General features: G+C 44.0%; 1 protein-coding gene across 2 annotated transcripts in view; it reads left to right on the top strand.

Annotated features, from left to right (window-relative positions):
- The window catches only part of LANCL1 (LanC like glutathione S-transferase 1), a 49,137-nt gene that overhangs the window by 10,208 nt on the left and 18,257 nt on the right, over nucleotides 1–20,672 (top strand). The window lies entirely within an intron of this gene.

Genomic DNA, 20,672 nt, shown 5'->3' with positions numbered 1-20,672 from the left:
GGTCTTTATAGCCTAAGGCTTAGTTTTAAGACTAAGCCTTTCCCATCCTAGGTGACTTTGTATCAGAGACTTCCTTATTTGTATATTGGATTAAAGGTTTTGGTTTCTACACTATAAAATGGGGCAGACCAGGAGCTTGCTCTCTGTTGGTTCCTGAGATTAGCATTAGAGGGGAGAGCAGAGAAAGAGGAAAGCAGAGAGAGGCCATGTGGAGGAGAGGAGAAACAGCCAAGATGGTGGAGTGCTGAAGGAGAAGCTAGTTTGTGCAGAGTGAAGGAGATGGGGATCAGAGATAATAAGGCTGGTGAGCTAGAAACCTTTGATTCTAGGAAACTCAGATAAGTCAGTGGCTTTGAGAGCCCTGATTGGAAAGGGTAGTGTTTTCCCACTGTGTGTATTTCTTGCCTGCCGGGTACAAGCTAGGATAAAGATGATGGCCCACCAGTTCTTGGCTCTGTTGTTTCATTACTGTCTGTCCGAATCAAACCCAAACCTGCATGGGCCAGGTGGCTATGATGGTGGGCATGGCTACTGGATTTACAGGTAGTAAAAGAAGGAGGAAAGGATTTGGGGACAAGACCCAGCAGTCTCTGCTATTATAAGTCTTATGTAATAAGAACAATGATCCTGCCTGACCAGGCAGTGTGCAGTGGTTAAAGTATCAGACTGGGTCTCTGAAGACCTAGGTTCAAAACCCTGAGGTCACCAGCTTGAGCGCAAGGTCACCAGCTTGAATATGGGATCATAGGCATGACCTCATGGTGGCTGGCTTGAAGCCCAGGATCTCTGGCTTGTGCAAGGGGTCAGTGACTCAGCTGGAGATCTGTCCCCCCCCCCATCAAGGCACTTATGAGAAAGCAATCAATGAACAACTAAGGTGCTGCAACTATGAGTTGATGCTTCTCATCTCTCTCCCTTCCTGTTTGTCCCTGCCTGTCCCTCTCTTTCTCTCTCTCAAAAAAAAATGTGATCCTTATCTTTATTCCCATGATTGCACATGGATTTGGACAATGAGCTTCAATTTTTTCATCTTCAAAAGGGTCTCTAATTCTATCCACATTTTGAGAATTTTTGTAATTAAAATATTTGAGTCCTGGCTAGATACCTCGGTTGTTTAGTGTAGGGCAGGGGTCCCCAAACTACAGCTGGCGGGCTGCATGCGGCCCCCTGAGGCCATTTATCCGCCCCCCGCTGCACTTCTGGAAGGGGCACCTCTTTCATTGGTGGTCAGTGAGAGGAGCACAGGATGCATCTGCATCCTGTGCTCCTGGAGTACTGTATGTGGTGGCGCTGCAAAGCGTGGTGTCGCTCACGTACAGTACTACTTCCTGTGACGTGGGTAGCACGCGTCACGGCTCCGGAAGCGTGTCATATCACTTGTTACGGCTAGCAGTGACAAATATGGAACCGGACATTGACCATCTCATTAGCCAAAAGCAGGCCCATAGTTCCCATTGAAATACTGGTCAGTTTGATTTAAATTTACTTATTCTTTATTTTAAATATTGTATTTGTTCCCGTTTTGCTTTTTTACTTTAAAATAAGATATGTGCAGTGTGCATAGGGATTTGTTCATAGTTTTTTTTATAGTCCGGCCCTCCAACGGTCTGAAGGACAGTGAACTGGCCCCCTGTGTAAAATGTTTGGGGACCCCTGGTGTAGGGAATCACCCATCTAACCTTGAACTCTCTATAACAGGAGTCGGGAACCTTTTTGGCTGAGAGAGCCATGAACGCCACATATTTTAAAATGTAATTCCGTGAGAGCCATACAATATGTTTAACACTAAATACAAGTAAGTGTGTACATTTTATGCAAGACCAACACTTTTAAAGTACAATAAGTCTCTGAATTCTTTTTAATAACGTTGTTATGCTGTTGCTAACCAATGATGAATAAAGTACTTCTTACCATTAGTGGGACTTCTGGTGCTGCATGGTTTTGCTGATGGCTTTGTAGTCTGGTTGATACGTGGTGAGGTTAAACTTCATGCAGTCATTGATACTTCCATCTGTTAAACGTGATCATAGGTTGGTCTTAACGTTCTTTAGATGTGAGAAAGACTGCTCACATGCATACATAGAGCCAAACATTGTCATTACAGCAATACATGCTGCAGTGTGTGGTATGTGACAAGAAGTGCGTTCCAAGTTTTGACAATCCACTGGTCCACGGGTTGAAGTGTTTTCATTTTTCCCCACTTGTGTTTGCTCGCCAACTCTGCTTGCTATTGTGCAAGTGTTTTCAAATCTTCATTCAGTGACTTGAACTTATTCACCCACGTGTCTGAGGCCTTCAGGTCAGCAGCTTGTATTTCAAAATCTCTGATGGAGACACCAGGGATGTAACTCAGGTCGGTACTGTCCACTGCACACTTGAGTGGATGGGTGATAAACTTAAAAAGATGAGTGTGCTCACGAAATTCTCCAAAGCGCGCTTTGAATGACTCCAGGAGATTAGATGTGAAGCCCGCTAGCTGCTGGAGATCAAGATGTTGAGCAGGGTCACTTTTTGTGCATGCATCTTTAAACTCTCCCAGTTTTTCAAAATCTAGTTAAATGACCTGTTTCAATGTCGTGGCTGAAGAGTTTAAGTTTGTTTTCAAATGCAAACACTGCTTGTTGAAGGGATAAGACTGTATTTACAATGCCTTGCATTTTCACATTGAACTGGCTGAGATGTTCAGTCATGTCCATGAGATAGTAGAACTTCAGGAGCCACTCAGTGTTAGCTAACTCAGGATGCTCAATGTTTTTCATTTCAAGAAAAGTCCAGATTTCACTCAGACAAGCCGCGAAACGGCTGTGAGCACCTTTCTTCTTGATACCAATGCACATTGCTATGCAGAAGCAGGCCAGGATAATTATTTCCAACTTCATCCAGCAGTGTTTTAAACTGGCGATCATTTAAAGCTCGGGCAACAATAAAGTTGACCACCCGAATGACCAGCAACATCACTTCACCAAGCTGCTCGCCACACATCTGAGCGCAAAGCGCCTCCTGATGTAGGATGCAGTGAAACCTTAGGACGGGTCTCTTCATGTTCACAAAGAAGCGCTACTGAATCCTCTGTTTTTCCCCACCATGCACAGAGCACCATCAGTACACACCGAAATACGTTTATCCACCGGTAAATTTTTTTCTTTAGCGAACTCAGTGAAAAACTTGAATGTCTCTTTCATAGGCAAAAAAGCAAGACTTTCCTCACATACTGTGTCACCAACAGCATACCTTGCAATCACACTGAACTGGGATAAATGGCTTACGTCTGTTGACTCATCCAAAGTGAGACAAAAGAATGGTGCTGCATTTATGTCCTTCACTTGTGTTGCCTCAATTTGATTTGCCATCATGATGGTACGATCGTGAACAGTTCTTGCCGGCAGAGGCATGTCTTTTATTCATTTGATTATCTTGTCTTTATCCGAAAAGTCATCAAAAAGTTCATTGGCAACATCAAGCATGAATGTTTTGGCATACTCCCCATCTGTGAATGGCTTTCCGTTTCTCACAATTGCTAAAGCACCAGCAAAGCTAGCAAATTCCAGTCACCTTGTTGGGTCCAAACACGGAGTTGCTGCTGATTAGCTTGCACTCTGCACAGTAGCTCTTGACAAGCTTTCTTCCTGCTGTCCCCCGCTGGATATTTCGATGCAAATGTAGTATGACGTGTGTCGAAGTGCCACTTTATATTTGACAGTCTCATCGATGCATTTTTATCATTACATTTTAGACACACTGCAGAACCTACTCTCTCCACAAAGGCGAATTTCTCTGTCCATTCCTGCTGAAAAGTACGATACTCCTCATCCTTTTTCTTTTAGCCATCTTCTTCGTCAAAAGGGTTTCTGCAATTAGCTAGCTGACTACTTGATTAAAAGGAGGGAAGTTTACTTCCTGACCTCACACGACCCATGTACGTTATGCATTATCCAATAAAAATTTGGTGTTGTCCCGGAGGACACCTGTGATTGGCTCCAGCCACCCACAACCATGAACATTATTAGTGTAGGAAATGAATGGATTGCAATACATGAGAATGTTTTATATTTTTAATGTTACTATTTTTTTTTGTATTTTTCTGAAGCTGGAAACAGGGAGACAGACTCCTGCATGTGCCCTACTGGGATCCACCCGGCACGCCCACCAGGGGGCGATGCTCTGCCCATCCGGGGCATCGCTCTGTCGCAACCGGAGCCATTCTAGCGCCTGAGGCAGAGGCCATGGAGCCATCCCCAGCGCCCGGGCCATCTTTGCTCCAATGGAGCCTTGGCTGCGGGAGGGGAAAAGAGAGACAGAGAGGAAGGAGAGGGGGATGGGTGGAGAAGCAGATGGGCACTTCTCCTGTGTGCCCTGGCCGAGAATTGAACCCGGGACTTCTACACGCCTGGCCGACACTCTACCAGTGAGCCAACCAGCCAGGGCCGATACTATTTTTTTAATTAAAGATTTGTCTGTGAGCCAGATACAGCCATCAAAAGAGCCACATTTGGCTTGCAAGCAATAGGTTCCTGACCCCTACTCTATGACTTGGATTGAGGAACTTTAGTTAAAAGCCCTGAGTGAATGTCTCTTGGATGCAAACACCAAGAAAGTGTGAGTGAGTGACCTATGTGCAGACACAAAGGAATGCATGTATGTGGGCTTTAGAAAGTTAGCCTAGAGGTCCTAGATTGCTCCTTCCATTGTGCTTGTTAATTAGCAAAAGATAATGTTCTGACCAAATTAGCCCTTTCTTCATATCAGCAAAAAGTTCATTAGTCATTCTTCCCCCTTGTCACCTGGCCTCCTGTTGGGCAGATAAAATATATTCTCACTTTGTTAAAGATGGCGCTGCCCACGTGGAGGCCGTTGCCCAGGTGATATTAATGTGTGTTGGGGGCAGGCTAGGGCAGGCAGAATCCTTGTGGCCTGGGGCTTGGTTTTGGGATTAAGCCTTTCCCACCCGTTTTGATGTGGGGTGGTACAATCCCATCATGCCTCAGATAAGTGACTTTGTATTAGAGACTTCCCTATTTTGTATACTGGATTAAAGGTTTTGATTTCTACACTATAAAATGGGGGCAGAACAGGAGCTTGCTCTTTTGGTTCCTGAGATTAGAGGAGAGAGCAGAGAGGAGAGCAGAGAAAGGCCATGTGGAGGAGGCCAGGAGAGGCAGCCAAGATGGCGGAGTGTTGAGTGAGAAGCCAGTTAGTGCAGAGTTTGTGCAGGGAGCTGGAAGGAGATGGGGAACAGAGGTGAATAAATCTGGTGAGCTAGAAACCTTTGATTCTAGGAAACAGATAAGTCAGTAGCTTTGTGAGCACTGAATGTGAGTGGGTTTTGGAGCCCAGTGTGTGTTTTTACTTGCCCGCCGGGTGCAAGCTAGGAATAAAGACTATGGCCCACCAGTTTTTGGCTCCGTTGTTTCTTTACCGACTGTCCGAATCTGATGCGAACCTGCATGGGCCAGGCGGCTGTAGTGGTGGCCCTGGCCCTGGCTACTGGCTTTACACCTCCCTCCCTTGTAATCTTGCTATCTCTGTTCTGTTTCTGATCAATAAAAACTAAGGGAGAAGAAGATTCAGGAGGTCTCTCTTTTGCCTCCCTTGGCAGGCCTCCCTGTCTCTTCCTCTTGACATAAATTTGTGTCTTGAGTAGGTTTTTCCCACATGGCACTGGTAGTTCCCAGTGGGCTGGAGTACTGCAGGTTAGAGCATCATCTGTGTAAGGCCAGCAGCCACGGCCAGGGCCACCATCACAGCCGCCTCCTGGCCCATGCAGATTCGCATTGGATTCGGACAGTCGGTAAAGAAACAATGGAGCCAAAAACTGATAGGCCATTTTCTTTAATTCTAGCTTGCACCTGGCGGGCAAGTAAAAATACACACTGGGCTCTTAAACCCACTCACATTCAGTGCTCACAAAGCCACTGTCTTATCCGAGTTTCCTAGAATCAAAGGTTTCTAGCTCACCAGCCTTATTCTCCTCAGTTCCCCATCTCCTTCCTTCTCCAGCATCAAACTGCACAAACTGGCCTTTCACTCAATACTCTGCCATCTTGGCTGCTTGTCCTGGCCACATGGCCTCTTTCTGCTCTCTGCTCTACTCCCTCTGCTCTCTCATGCTAATCATCCCAGGAACCAAGAGTGCAAGCTCCCGCTCCATCTCCATTTTATAGTGTAGAAATCCAAACCCTTAATCCAATATACAAAATAGGGAAGTCTCTAATACAAAGTCACTTCTCTGAGGCATGATTGGATTGTACCACCCCACATCAAAACGGGTGGGAAAGGCTTAATCCCAAAACCAAGCCCCAGGCTACAAGGATTCTCAACACACATTAATATCACCTGGGCGACGGCCTCACGTGGGCAGCGCCACTTTAACAAAGTGAGCATAATACATTTTATCTGCCCAACAATCTGGAAGAGCAGAAGTTACTGGTTTGAATCCCAGTCAGGGCACATACAGGAATAGATTGATGTTTTTGTCTCTCTCTCTCTCTCTCCCCCCTTCCTCTTTCTCTAAAATCAATAAAATAAACATTACAATACTTTGAGGAGAGAGCAGAGAGGAGAGCAGAGAAAGGCCATGTGGAGGAGGCCAGGAGAGGCAGCCAAGATGGTGAAATTTGCTCAGCAGTGTTTTACCTGCTCTGTATTTCTAGAGAGATTCATATTTGGGTTTGATTCACAACACCTGTAGTCTTTTTCAATGTTTGTGGGGGTTTTTTTCATTTAAATATGTAATAGTCTTTTCATAAAGCCTGTCTTAGAAAGGAGGTATTATAAGAACACCATATTATAAGTAGTTTTTCATAAGCCAAGTGTAATAAATCTAGAAGGAGACTTGTAGGGCCATTGGCTGCCACCATCGTGGCCATGCAGGTGCAGGTCCCATTAGATTCGGACAGTAGGTAAAGAAACAGTGGAGCCACAAAATGGTGGGCCATTCCTTTATTCAAGGCTCGTACCGGCTGACGAGCAAACTCACAGGGAAAAAACACTCCCCTCTTCATTCAGAGCTACTCACAAAGCTACTGATACATTAACCGGTCCCACAACCAAAGGAATCTTCTCCAGTTTCTCCTAGAATCAGAGGCTCACCAGTCTCAGCAGAGCTCACAAAAGCCCTCCTCTCTGGTTCCCCATCTGCACACTTTCTCCCTTCTCTCCACACAAGCTCTGCTTCTTCCTCAGTGTTGGTCAGATAAAATATATTATGCTCACTTTGTTAAAGATGACGCTGCCCACATGGAAGCCCATCACCCAGGTGATGGTATTGGTTGCCCTTCTTGCTTGGGATGGGCATGATTATATTAATGTGTTGGGGGCGGGCTGTGGGCAGGCAGGATCCTTGTAGCCTGGGGCTTGGTTTTGGGACTAAGCTTTTCCCACCCTTTTTGATGTGGGGTGGTGCACTCTCATGAGGAATTCCATTATGCCTCAGATAAGTGACTTTTTATCAGAGACTTCTTTGTTTGTATATTGGATTAAAGGTTTTGGTTTCTATACTATAAAATAAGGCAAACCAGGAGCTTGCTCTCTCTCTCTCTCTGTCTCTCAGTTCTTGAGAATAGCATTAGAGGAGAGAGCAGAGAAAGGAGAGTAGAGTAAGGCCATATGGAGGAGAGGAGAGGCAGCCAAGATCAAGGAATGCTTAAGAAGCCAGAAAAAAGGAGATGGGAAACAGAGGTGAATAAGGCTTGTGAGGTAGAAACCTTTGATCCTAGGAAACTCAGATAAGTCAGTAGCTTTGTGAGCACTGAATGAGTGGGTTTTGGAGCCCAGTGTGTGTTTTTACTTGCCCACCAGGTGCAAGCTAGGATTAAAGGTAATGGCCCACCAGTTCCTGGTTCCATTGTTTCATAATGACTGTCCAAATCAAATGCAAACCTGCATGGGCTAAGCTGCTGTGATGGTGGCCGTGGCTACTGGCTTTACACTCAGCACTCTGCAGTCTCTCTACTCTCACTCTGCAACAGTGGCTTCTTTCTCCTCCAGCAAACGTTAGGAAGGTAATTTGCAATTTCACGGATCACATACTTTGTGCTGCCCAGCACCATTTTTTAACATTAAAAGTGAGCAAACTCCAAAAATACAGATTTTACAAACTCATTTGCCTAACAAACTGCAACTGCTTTGCAACTTAATTATGTAAAAATTTAGTATTTTTTCATCTTGATTGAACAGTTATCTGCCTCCACTTTCCACTTCCTCTCAAACTCCTGTTTGCTTGTCATAGAATTTTAAAGTCCTTAATTTGTTGGTGCCATGTATTGTTATAAAGTACTGCACCCCAGATTCTGAAAGGCACCATACCTCACTTCATCGAGTCCACGTAGAGACGCCCAGTCCAGATAAATTTTGAAGAGTTTTATTAAAGGAGGAAAGTTTAAATATGCCGGCCGCATATGGCTGACATGGGGCATCTGCAGGCCCAAATCGTGCAGCCCCCAAAATAGTTCAGGGGCTGCTTATATACCCTTGATCACACGCAGGCGAGGGAGAGCATGACATCATGGCACAATTATTAATAAGATTATAACATTTGTCTAGGAGAGACACAGAAACATGAAGACTCTCAAGGTACACAATCAAAGATGTTTACAAATCTTTCAGGGTTCCTCTTCCCTCACTAGCCTAGAGGTATTTTACTCTCAAGATTCCAGGAAAGGGAGGAACTGCAGTCCATGCAAGGTGGTATGTATATATATTCTGCCTCCTATTTAAAGGGAAGAAGTTTCTCAGTTAACCTTAATCCTTTCAGAGAACTTAAAACCAAATGACGCTAGTCGTCCTTGTAAGTCAGGAGACTTTTACATTCCTTTTTCTCCATTTTCCAAGGAAAGCACAGGAAAGCCTGACCTTTTCTTCCTAGAATATCAATATTAATTTGCAGCTTTTTGGTACCTTACAACAGTATCAGTCTATACTCCTGTGTCTGTGTGTCTGCTTCATGACTAAGATACAGTAATGTTCATCCATGCTATGCTTAGATTTCTCTGAGTTGTTAACTTGATTGTGAAAATGAAATGTTTTCAATGCTACATATGTACTCAATACTGAAAAACTGGACTTTCATTACTTTCCCTATTTTCTGTCTTTTCAACAAAATTTGAGACTAATAATGACAGGGTACACATTTGAATTTCTGCTAGAGCACTTCTGTGTTTTATGTGCTTCAGAAAGCACTATGTGCATAATGCTTTATTGGTAAGGGTGATATGTACAGTTCTAAATAGAAATTTAAAGTAAGCAAACATTGTTGTAGAAAGTACTTTACAGTCACTTTGGCTTTTATTTTAAAATTGATGCCAGGGAAATAATCCAGTGATGAGAGTGATTAATTTAGGCATTTATTTATTTATTCATGTATTTATTTTACACTTGAAAGGTATATAATTTGATGAACCAATGTCATCACACTAAGTTTAATTTAAAATATAGATATAGGTATGTTGGGCAGATAAAATGTATTATGCTCACTTTGTTAAAGATGGCGCTGCCCACGTGGAGGCCGTCACCCAGGTGATATTAATGTGTGTCTCTGTGGGCTGAAGGCAGGCAGGATCCTTGTAGCCTGGGGCTTGGTTTTAGGACTAAGCCTTTCCCACCCTTTTTGATGGGAGGTGGTACAATCCCATCATGTCCCAGATAAGTGACTTTGTATTAGAGACTTCCCTATTTTGTATATTGGATTGAAGGTTTTGATTTCTAAACTATAAAATGGGGGCAGAACAGAACGGGAGCTTGCTCTTGGTTCCTGAGATTAACATTAGAACAGAGAGCAGAGAGGAGAGCAGAAAGAGGCCACGTGGAGGAGGCCAGGAGAAGCAGCCAAGATGGCAGAGTGTTGAGTGAGAAGCCAGTTTGTGCAGAGTTTGTGCAGGGAGAAGGAAGGAGATGGGGAACAGAGGTGAATAAGTCTGGTGATCTAGGAACCTTTGATTCTAGGAAACTCGGATTAAGTCAGTAGCTTTGTGAGCACTGAACGTGAGTGGGTTTTGGAGCCCAGTGTGTGTTTTTACTTGGCCGCCGGGTGCAAGCTAGGATTAAAGATGATGGCCTACCATTTTTTGGCTCTGTTGTTTCTTTACCAATTATCCGAATCCAATGCGAACCTGCATGGGCCAGGCTACTGTGATGGTAGCCATGGCTACTGGCCATACAAGGTACAATTTAAAAAAAGAAATAAGGTAACACTCTTATGGGAGCTTCATTGTAGATCATGGTCTTTCTCTTGATGCATTTAAGAATCTCTGTCTTTAACCTTTGCTATTTTAATTACAATTTGTCTTGGTGTGGACCTTTTGGGTTCATCTTGTTTGGGACTCTGAACAGGTGTGTCATCTTCCTTCACCAAGGTTAAGGAAGTTTTGAGACATCATTTCTTCAAATAGGTTCTTGTTCCCTTGCTCGCTCTCTTCTTCTGATAATTCTATGATATGGTTGTTGTGATGTTTGATAAGGTCCTTAGACTTTCCTCACTTTTTAGATTTTTTTTTCCTGCTCTGATTGGATGTTTTTTACTCTCTTGTCTTCTAATTCATGATTCTATCCTCTGCTGCATCTAACTGGCTGTTGATTCCTTCTAGTGTATTCTTCATTTCAGATATTGTATTCTTCGTTTCTTTCTCTTTTTTTTTTGACAGAGACAGAGAGCCAAAGAGAGGAACAGACAGGGACAGACAGACAGGAAGGGATAGAGATGAGAAGCATCAATTTTTTGTTGCGGCTCCATAGTTCATTGATTGCTTTCTCATGTGTGCCTTGACTGGGGGGCTACAGCAGAGCGAGTAACCCCTTGCTCAAGCCAGCAACCTTGGGCTCAACCCAGCGATCTTGGGGTTTCAAACCTGGGTCCTTTGCATCCCAGTCTGATGCTGAGTCTAGCCACTGTACCACCACCAGGTCAGGCTGTGGTATTCTTCATTTCTCATTGGTTCTTTTTTTATGATATCTATATTCTTTTTCATGCTTATTATCTCTTTAAATTATTACTGAGTTCATTCATTCTTTCCCTAAATTTTTTCAGCATTCTTATAACCATTGTTTTGTACTCTGCATCTGATAGCTTGGTTGGTTCCATTTCATTTATTCCTTTGCTGGGGATTTCTCCTTTTCTTTCATTTGGGTCATTGGCTGCCTCTTTCTATTTGTTTCTGTGTATTAAGTAGATCCACTATGTCTCCCAATCTTGGTATGCTGGCCTTATGTGGTAGGTGTCCTATAGAGCTCATAGGTGCAGTCTCCCTAATTACCTTAGCTAGGTGCTCCCAAAATATCCCTTGGGTGGGTTATGTTAACCTTCTCGTTGTAGTTGTGTGTAAAGCCAGTAGCTGCGGCCACCATCACAGCCACCTGGCCAATGCAGGTTTGCATTTGATTTGGACAGATGGTAATGAAACAATGGAGCCGAGAACTGGTGGGCATTAGCTTTAATCCTAGCTTGCACCCGGTGGGCAAGAAATACACACAATAGGAAAACACTTCCCTTTCCATTCAGGGCTCCCAAAGCCACTGACTTATCCGAGTTTCCTAGAATCAAAGTTTTCTACTTCACCAGCCTTATTCAACTCTGTTCCCCATCTCCTTCTCTCTGCACAAACTCTGCACAAACTGGCTTCTCCCTCAGCACTCCGCCATCTTGGCTGCTTTTCCTCCTCTACATGGCCTTACTGTGTTCTCCTCTCTAATGCTAGTCTCAGGAACCGAGAGAGCAAGCTCCTGGTCTGCCCCCATTTTATAGTGTAGAAATCAAAACCTTTAATCCAATATACAAACAAAGAAGTCTCTGAAACAAAGTCACTTATCTAAGGCATAATGGGATTCCTCATGAGAGTGCACCACCCAACATCATACAATCAGTCAAGGGTGTGGGGAAAAGCTTAGTCTTAAAACTAAACCTTAGGCTATATAACGACCCGGCCTGCTTACAGCCTGTCCCCCACACCCAGTGCAAACCATAAGCGAGCAAACATATATATCATATTTAAAAACTTATTTGACTAACATTGCGTCTTGATTGCTGTTGGCCCTTCTGTGAGTGGAATCGACCCTCAGGGTGGCTGACTATGAGGATCTGCCCTGACCACAGTGTACGAGCTGCTGTGTGGGGGCTGATCCCCCAAAGCGGAGTTGGCCCCAGCAGGTTCTAGTGCCATTGTGCCACTTGGGGCATGCTGTGGTGTTATTTGAAGCTTGCCACCTGTTGTGTTAGTTCTGGGTCTTTTGGGGAGGAACCGCTGTATAGGTCAATGTCAGACACTGACTGTAACCCACCTTGGGCTACCAAGTGATAGGCAGTTTGTGGCCTCTGCTGCTGGGCCTGAGTGTATATGGGAAGGGCCAAGCTTTATACCAATGTGGGCTTCCACCAGCTCTGAGCTTACAGGCAGGTCAGCAAAAGGCCCAGCACACCCCTGGAGCTCAGGATGGCTCTGGGGCCTCTGTCTCAGGTGCTAAAAGTAGCTCAGTTGCCAAGCAATGGAGCACTTCCCAAATGGACAGGCCATTGCCCCTCTGAGGGCTTGCTGGGTGAATCCTGGTTTGAGTACATGTGGGAGTCTGTCTCTCAGTCTCCCCTGCTTTTACTTAATTTTTTTTAAAAAAGTTATTTGAGATTGGACATAAAGTAAACCCTGGAAAGATGTATGGGCATTTGCAGCTAGAAAAATGAAATTTCCAGCATTGTCCTATGGAAGTTGTTTTCCCTCCTTATCCTGTATTAACATATTAGCATGGTTTCAGGATAGAACATTAACTGGGGAAAAACAGAAGCTTGTCCTCATAATCGCTTGTATTTGAAAAAACTTATTGAGGATTTTTTTTAAGTGAGAAGAGGAGAGATAGACAGTTTTCCACATGTTCCCTGACCTGGATCAACCTGGCAACCCCTGTCTGGAGCTAATGCTCGGTCCAAGTGAGCTATCCTCAGTGCCTGGGGCCAGTGCTCGAACCAGTTGAGCCACTGGCTGCTATAGGGGAAGAGAGAGAGAAGAGGGAGAGAGAGGGGAAGAGAAGCGGATGGTCTCTTCTCATGTGTGCCCTGACTGGGGATCAAACCCAGACGTCCGCATGCTGGGCCGATGTTCTACCACTGAGCCAACTGGCCAGGGCTGAGGATAATTCTTGTGTGAAATATCACCCATGTCTGAAATCAACTGATAACACCTGCAGTTGTTAATGAGTGATATTTGAAATAAACAGCTTCAGCTCTGTTCACTAAAAGCCTACTTTATAAAAAGAGTACATTGGCTGACCTGTGGTGGCGCAGTGGATAAAGCGTCGACCTGGAAATGTTGAGGTCGCCGGTTCGAAACCCTGGGCTTGCCTGGTCAAGGCACATATGGGAGTTGATGCTTCCAGCTCCTCCCCCCCCTTCTCTCTCTCTCTCTCCCTCTGTCTCTCCCTCTCCTCTCTAAAATGAATAAATAAATAAAAAAAAAGAGTACATTGAAATGTAATGCATCATTACATAGATATATGACATATGCCAACAATAAACATTGAATTGTTCATGTTTAGCCTTAATGCTTTTTTGGGAGATTTACAAGAGTTCTTTCTGGTATGTGCACCCAGTTTGGGGAGCATTTAGATTTTCTAGGTGCCCCATCAAGAATCCTATATATCTGTGCACAAGCAGCCGACAGCACAGAGAGTAGCAGACAAGGAGGTTCCTGATGGTCAAGCCTGATGGCCAGTTACTGAGTGGTCTTAGGTGATGGCCAAAGAGTCTTGGATTAGAAATAAGCATTTAGTAGAAACGATTGCTTCCCTTGCAGATAACATGGTAGAAGGGTTAAGTAAACCCAAGGGATGGCTGATCTCACTTGTGTCTTAAAGAGAGAATGAGGGAAAGTGTAGCCCTCATTTAATTTCATTTTTAACCCACTCTTAACTATGATAATTCCTAAGGAAAATGATGATCAACTCACACTTTGAGGGGGAAAAGTACACACAGGACTCTGGAGGCTTTAGTTCTAAAAGAAATGACCCAATCTTCTATAACTAACTAACAGTGTTAATGAGGCTGAGATCAGCATATAGTTCCTCTTTTCAAGTATTAGAGAACACTTTAAATAGGAGGCGGTGCTGCCTAATCCCTAGAGTGTATTCACTTGCACTCTAAATGTAAGTCATTAAAGTGTTTTGGGATGCTGTGTCTTTCATCCGCCAAACGTACGGCCTTGGAGCTACAGCTTAGCATGTGGGTCTTCATGCTGCTGATACCGGGCATATTGGAAAGGAATCACTCTAGCCAAGTGTCTTTTCTTTGCAGTTCGATCTCATTATCAGAGCCAGCATTTCCGTGTCTACTTTGAGCCCTGAACAAGTGTCCCTCACCTTCATGAGAAGCATCTATGCTTCCCAGTAGAAGCAGGTAGGACCAGCAGAGGGAATTCAGGGCACGGAGCTCCACCAGGTTCCTAGAGCCCTCCACAGTGACTACTAGAGAGAAATGCACCAAGAGTGTCGGCTGCTTTCTTTCTGCCTGCACTTTATATGACGTTGATGTCATTGTACTACGAGTTACTTTAAATTGCCAAGCCACTGAGCTGAAACAACTGTAAGGGTTAGATGCCAGTGCACTTAGGTGAGGCCCAGAGAGCAGAATGAGTGTTGGTAGAGAGATAGAACAAATAGCAGGAAGGAAAGAAAGAAGACATGTCTGAGCAATTTGATTTTTACAGACAACACCAAAGAGACTAGGGCTGTGTCTTGTCATTTTCATTCTAGTAACTTTAGCACCTAATACAATGCTAGGTCCATACTTAGTGCATACTAAATATACAGTGTGTCCGTAAAATCATGGTGCACTTTTGACCATGGAAAAGTCACAGGAAAGCAACAAAAGACAATAGAAATGTGAAATCTGCACCAAATAAAAGGAAAACTCTCCCAGTTTCCAACCTATTCAGTGCAGTTCAATGTGGGCTCGCGCACAGATTTTTTAGGGCTCCTTAGGTAGCTATCCCATATAGCCTCTACAGACTCATCACTGACTGATGGCCTACCAGAACGGGGTTTCTCCACCAAACTGCCGGTTTCCTTCAACTGCTTATCCCACCGAGTAATGTTATTCCTATGTGGTGGCGCTTCGTTATAAACATGCCGATATTCACATTGCACTTTGGTCACAGATTCGAATTTAGCGAGCCACAGAACACACTAAACTTTCCTCTGTACCATCTACATCTCGACCGGCATGGCTGTGGGATGCTCCGCTGTATACACGAAAAATAATTTTATATATAAAACGAAAATAATTTAAGTTATTTATTCTTTCTCTGCAGACTGGTACCAAATGGCCCATGGACCGATACCGGTCCGTGGTCCGGAGGTTGGGGACCACTGCCTTAAAACGAGGTGTATGGGGATAGGGTGAGAATTCAGTTCATTTCATACATTAGTCAGTTAATCACATCTCTTTCCCTTCAACCTCTGATCTAATTGAGAAATGAACAAGAATTAGGGCTTTATAATTGGTAAGGTGGATAGAGAGCTTATTGTTTAGATCTGGATGTTGAGTGGCTTCCTCCTTGCCCCCTCATTTGAACTTCCCTCCTCAGACTCAAACAGAGCATCTGGACAGCCCAAGGTATGGACTACCACGGAAACAGTGAGAGAAGGCAGAGGGCCTGAGGACAGAGACATCCAGAAAGGAGGCCAAGAGTGAGGCCAGATAGCACATTTTCCACCCTCCCCAGTCAGAGGAGCCAGTGAGGGGGAGGAAGGCAGGAAATGGGAGAGGGAGAGTATGGTTCCCTCTCTTCCTTCTCTACCCTCAGCTCAGGCATCAGTGATGAGACAGAGTGACTCAACACAGTGAGGTTCACATTGGGCATTTGGGGTTGGACATTTATTGAGTAGTTACTAGGTGCTAAGGACTGTTGTGTTAAGTAGCATCATTCACAGAAACAACGGAGTTACCACTATTTCCATTTTACGGATGAAGACAGTGGGCACAGAAAGGTTTACTAAATGGGTTAAGATCAGACAGCTGATAAGTGGCAGAGCTGGGCTTCAATCCAGACTGGTTTCTGAGCTCGTGCTCTTAATGACTGTGTGTGAAGGATTTATCACACATACAGCAGTCTGGATAGAAGACTAGGAGCCCTCCTTAATGTGACAGTTACGAAGCAGTGCCCTGCAGGGCCTGAGAGAAGGAGGAGGAGAGCATGATGTCTTCTCTTTTTTTAATCTCTTTTCCTATTGGTCATCTCTGGAAATAGATTCAGGAGAAAACACATCTTCAGAGTGCTCATGTGTCCTCTTTAATTTCTCTTCCCCTCCTTTGTAGCAATACTACTAGATTAAGGCTGTGGAGTCCCGACTAGTTTCCTCCCAGATTAGCTGGATTAAAGGACTGGAGCATTGGAAAGCCAGCAGCTCAGGATGCTCCGCTGTGGTCAGATGACTGAGCGGAAGTGCTAGTCAGTGCAGTGTTTACATGCAGGCTCCGCACAGCGCTGCACACAGTAACTGCAGTGACTGGCCAGGGCAGTCCTGCCCTAACGGCAACTGTAAGTTTGCTGTAGAAATGGAAATACACTCAGACACTCTCGCAATTGAGAAACCATTATAAAATAACGCGTTAGAAAGTACTAACCTGATATAGAAAGATGATCATCTTGTATAAGGTTAATCAGAGGAAACTTCACTTATTTTTATATAAATCTAAAGAGAAATAAAAACAAATTAATGAACATTTAAACAGTTTATTTGAAACTTAAAACAACCCATCACCGTCCTTTAGGGAGTCATGTCTTCATATCATTCAGACGATGGTGACTCAGTCTTGGGTGTTAGCTGAGCACCGCTACAGTTTGAACACGATTCCGCATACAGAGACCATGAAGACAGTTTGTAAAAGCCCCTGGCCTGTAAGGAAATGCCTTCTAGAGCTGAACTACCATGGCAAAGATTTATGTGGACTGTTTATAAGTAAATGAATAATGTTAAGGAGTAATCTCTGAAATGCAGATTACAGAAAAGTGTTTTGAGAGGCTCATACATCTGTGGAGATTTTCATCGTCTCCATATACATTTCAGGCACACCAGGTCTTGATTGGTCAAGATGAATAGGACTAATGATCCCACAGAAATTCAAAGGCTCAATATTAATTACTTCTAAACAGCTGACTATATTTATAGTACTACTGGGGTAAGTAGCTGACTGAGGATATTGCAGATTTAGAAGTGTCCGTAAGCTGTTTGCCCTCCCTTCCCAGACTGTTAGCTACGGAAGGAAACAATAGAAAAATCTGGTTCAGAGTTTCCATACTGAAAGCCAGAATGGATTTCTGTGACAGCAAAATTTTATTTGGTCTTCACAGTATATATTACTTTTCTTTCAAGTTGTTGTCAACATTTCCAAAAGAAGATTTCTATGAAAAACTGTGAGGCAGTGCCATGCTTTCTGAACTTCGTGACAGAATAACATCTATGCTTTTGTTCAGAGGAGGGGCGTCCTTAGAACGCTCTGTGGTGATGGAAACATTACTTTGCTACCCATTACGGTAGCCACTAGCTCCATGCGGCTACCGAGCGTTTGACATGTGGCTAGTGTGACTGAGAAACAGAATTTTAATATTGTTTACTTTTAATTAACCTAACTGTCTACAGAGGCTATCATATTGGGCATTGCAGTGCTGAGGAACCAAACAGGATCCATAAACTGGAAGGTCAAAATAATAAATGTCTGGGTTTCTTCTGGCCTCTCAGTCCACAAAGGAGGTGCTAAGCTGGTTTTAGTTTTTGCTCTTCAGTCGAAGGCAGCTCCCACTTGCATTGAATCGATGTTTCTTCTACTCCAGCTGCTCCTGAACTGCATCAGGGAGTCACTGACCACTTTGGTTAACACATTTTCCACACATTTGGAGGATATTTGTCCTTCTTCTCATTTCTGATGCGCTCCAGACTCACATATCCAGCATGAATATCTCAAGCCTGACTTCCCAGGTTTGGCTCCTCTCTGCCTCCTCCCCAGCAGGCCCCATGTTAGACACTTGTAGTGCTCACCATACCTGCTGTCCCTCTCCTTCTGTGCTCGTGGGAGGATCAGGACCTCCCACCCACACACACACATTCTAATTAGGTGAGGCCACCTGTTCTGGACCAGGGGCTGCATGTGGAAGTGGCATGTGTCACACCCAAGCCAAAGCATGTAATTGCTGGTATGATACCCTGCTGCCCTTTTCATATGGTGCATGTTCACACTCCATTCCCTAGGTAAAAGGGTAGACCTTCCAAATCAAGTCCTGCATATTCAATTCCATTTTGAAAGACCTGGACTAACACATATGGCCAACTTATCTTTTAGAAATGTTTTTATTGAGTACTACTCCTCTGTATAAACTGACAGTGGATTAGCATCACATCTAAGTTACTAAATCTGCTTTTTAATCTTTTAGTCCCCTCGCAGCCCAGCCTTATTAACCAGGTCATTCCCTAGGCTTCCGGTCCACAAGAAGTTGCTCAGATAATTCCACTTGCCGGGAGTATTCCCACTAGTTAGTTACCGGCCAGTTTCAGCCTCTGGTGTTTCTGCAGAGGTGATGTTATATGCAAGAATATTGTCAAAGGTTGGAAGCTCTAAGAATCAGTCAAGACATTCGGCCACAGGTAGTTCCTCCATTTCTTTCTGTTATTAAATAGGGACACCTGGTTTATAATTGATGAAGTATTCAATGTCTTTCTTTGACTTAGGCATTCTGTCTTATTTTCCTAACCTAGACTGATTTATAATAAGCTTGTTCAGGAAGATTTTCTAATTGGCAGCAGCAGCACCCCTCACTCGAAACCCTTTTTATCCTTGGGATTTTTGTGACAAGGAAGGTTGGACATCGTAAATTGCAACCAGCAGGAGATTGCTTAATCAAAATATGCAGACACGCAAGCCCAGAATGAGGAAAGAAATAGAACCTGAGATGGTGAAGTCCCAGAGGCTGGCAAGATGATTCTCTGTTGATCAAAAAGAAAAAAAAAACAAAATATTTTTTCTAAATGAAATATTGTGAGACTTTAGAAATGATTACCTGGGCCCTGGCCGGTTGGCTCAGCGGTAGAGCGTCGGCCTGGCGTGCGGGGGACCCGGGTTCGATTCCCGGCCAGGGCACATAGGAGAAGTGCCCATTTGCTTCTCCACCCCCGCCCCCCCCCCTTCCTCTCTGTCTCTCTCTTCCCCTCCCACAGCGAGGCTCCATTGGAGCAAAGATGGCCCGGGCGCTGGGGATGGCTCCTTGGCCTCTGCCCCAGGCGCTAGAGTGGCTCTGGTTGCGGCAGAGCGACGCCCCGGAGGGGCAGAGCATCGCCCCCTGGTGGGCAGAGCGTCGCCCCTGGTGGGCGTGCCGGGTGGATCCCGGTCGGGCGCATGCGGGAGTCTGTCTGACTGTCTCTCCCCATTTCCAGCTTCAGAAAGAAAAAAAAAAAATACAAAAAAAAAAAAGAAATGATTACCTGTGTTTCATGAGAAATGCACCAAATCTTCCAATTGCAAATCTTTATGGGTTTTGTTTGTTAAATATTTAGGCCAAGAGGAATTGTTGATAATGAGAGCCAAAGGTCTGCAAAGGAAAGCAATCATTGGGCTTGTAGTTAATCACTTTTTATTTTCTCAGATCTCAGTCATGTCATTATCTGGCGTTGGTGCTTACATAACTTAATCAGGGGAGTTCAGGCAGCCATGGGACTAGGAGGGCCAAATGGAAGGGTAATAGTTTACACTGATTGCCTGCAGATGCCTGGAGTGGATGAGACGAAGCCTATTACGGATCTAATTCTACAAGAAGCTCTTGACATTGATCATTTGTGAAAAGGAAATTTTTTTTTCTTACCCACATATGTGGTTTTGTACACTTATGTCTACAAACCCTGAGCATTGGTACATCTGATCATCAGCTTGTGGAATTACACCAAGCTACTTTGAAAAAGCAGGCAACATTATTAACTTTGGCAGGAAATGAAAATTTGGTCTTAATATACATGTGAAATTGAATTGTTTCTAGCACAAAGCTTTGGAGATTACCCATGCAAAATGAGAAAGCTATCTAAATTTAAAATTGCCCTCAGTACAGTGAAAAGTAATTTTGCAGACTGCATTTTTACTGCATTGAAATTTGTGAAGAGATTGGCTCTATTAATTTAGATTTAAACAGAAGCTTTGTATCTTTTTAAAATGGTAAATGAGATGGAAAATGTACTTTAAGGAGAAAAATGAGTTTCTGGAAAGGCTGCAGGCAGGCTTCTTCTGCCTCGTCTTTGAGTCTGCCCTGAGACCAGGCGCCTTCGAGGGAAGGCTCTGTCTGCTGGGACAGGTGTTTGGAAGAAAAACAAGCAGACAGCGGCTCAGTTACACATAGCAGGCTTCAAGAGTGGGTAAGAAGCAGAGTAAAGCCCAAAGCAAAGGCCATTGGCAGCTTGTACAGTGTAGTTCCCAAAGAGGCTGGGTTCTCAACAGAGAAAAGAGCTTGAGGAGGAATTGAATTTTTCTCAAATCTCAAATAATTTAATAGTTTTCTTTTGATCCCAGCCTAGAAGGATACCAGGGTGGGGATTTGGTTACTCTGCCTACCTTCTCATGCAAAAAACTTCTCGTTCCCTAGTCTTTGAATTCCTTTAGCTCACAAGACAAACATTTCTTGTTTGTTAAGAAGATTATTTGTTAATGAATAAGTGAATGTTTG

The sequence above is a fragment of the Saccopteryx leptura genome, chromosome 7, assembly GCF_036850995.1.
Source record: "Saccopteryx leptura isolate mSacLep1 chromosome 7, mSacLep1_pri_phased_curated, whole genome shotgun sequence".
NCBI classification, from domain to species: domain Eukaryota; kingdom Metazoa; phylum Chordata; class Mammalia; order Chiroptera; family Emballonuridae; genus Saccopteryx; species Saccopteryx leptura.
This window is presented reverse-complemented; position numbering and strand designations above follow the sequence as displayed.